Consider the following 1,590-nt stretch of genomic DNA (forward strand, 5'->3'; position numbering starts at 1 on the left):
CCAGCAGCTCGCTGCCGCTGCGCCTCAGGGATGCAGCACCCAGGGAGGCTGCAAAATTCAGGATCTGGGGGATGACAGTGTGTGGGGCAGGCAAGGACCCCCCCCACGCAGCCCCCTCCCACCCTGCCAAAGCCCATCACAACAGCCAGAAGACGTGAGTTTGGTTGTAAAAGGATATATTTTATTGCCTCGCATGCTGCCCAAAAGCCGGTCTGGCAGTCAGCCACCTGCTCCCACGTGGAGGAGAGGGCAGTGGGGAGCCAGCTCAGCACCTGTCCTGAATGTAGGGCCGGTATCTTGGACTTCACAGTTTCTTTACACAGTCTTAAAATAATACACCTAAATGCCCACCTAATAAGCAATCAAGCCAGATAAATGTACTTGATAGAAACACCCAGCTACAAGCTTTGCTCCAGCCAACACACAGCTTTTGCTGATACTGGTAAGCCCTGCAAATCCTATTATTGCAATTATATGAATTAATAGATCTTTACTGACCAAAGTCCACGTCTGAAGTCTCTGCAAGCAGATAGCACTGCAGCTGCTGTACAGCCCTTCAACCTGCTCTTTCTCAGCATGCTGGAGGGGGTTGGCCAGCACAGGGGAGGTGCAGGGGAGGTGCCATCTCCCCACCAGCCACGTGCCAGGGGTCTGTCCCCCCTCTCCCTGCAGTCTCACCATACGGTGTCCTCGGGTTAGTGACTTCTAGTTTTATTAAGGGTCTGGGACAGAGCTGCTCTCAAAGGGCCGCAGCGTGTCCGCGATGAGTTGTGTGAAGTCTGTTCCCCCACCTGCGCAGCCAACGTGCGGTTTTCACCATGTGGGCTTCTCAGACTTCGGAAGAATATGAGAGTTTCACCTCTTTTTTTCCAGGAAACTAAGCATTTGGCCTAATAATGTCCAAATTTCTGACAACAGCAACACCAAGGGAGAAAAAAGGGTAAAGTTCCATTAAATGAACAATTTGTTCTGATTTCACTGCAGGTTTGTACCTAAAAAAATAAAACTGTAAGGGACAAATCCTGACTATCTTCCCCCAAACTACACTGCAGCAGCGTGCCATAAAAGCTGAAAGGAAAGACCAGAACAGCCCAGACATACAGCCACCCTCGCTGTGCCCAGATTCTCGACCTCAGCCGCTATTGATGGCCCTGTGAGGAAGCGCCCAGCAAGCAGCCCGGTCAGGACCACGGGGACAAGGGACCTGCCTGGCACCCCACAGCCCTGCAAGCCAAAAAGGAGCAAACAGGTGAGAGGGAAATGAAATGCAGCTATTGTTTATTTGGTAGAAAAATAAGTGCAATCTTCCAGAAAAGCCAGACTGCAGCATAACGGGTACTCTGTGAAGCACAAGGAGCCAGAAGTAGAGCCATCCAGGGTGACTGGATGAAAGCACAGTCTTTAAATATAAATACAAAGGTATAAACCCCCTCAAAAAGACATAGGAAAAGCTGCCATTCTGACAGGCTACAGAAATCTCTTCTGGTGGGAAGGCTGCCCACTTCCCCCTGGGGCCGTGGCTCAGCTCCCATGCGGGTCCAGGTCCCCGCCAGCGTGGCTGTGTGGTGAGCAAGGGCTTGGGTGCCCCCC

The sequence above is a fragment of the Eurypyga helias genome, unplaced genomic scaffold, assembly GCF_000690775.1.
Source record: "Eurypyga helias isolate BGI_N326 unplaced genomic scaffold, ASM69077v1 scaffold19953, whole genome shotgun sequence".
NCBI lineage: Eukaryota > Metazoa > Chordata > Aves > Eurypygiformes > Eurypygidae > Eurypyga > Eurypyga helias.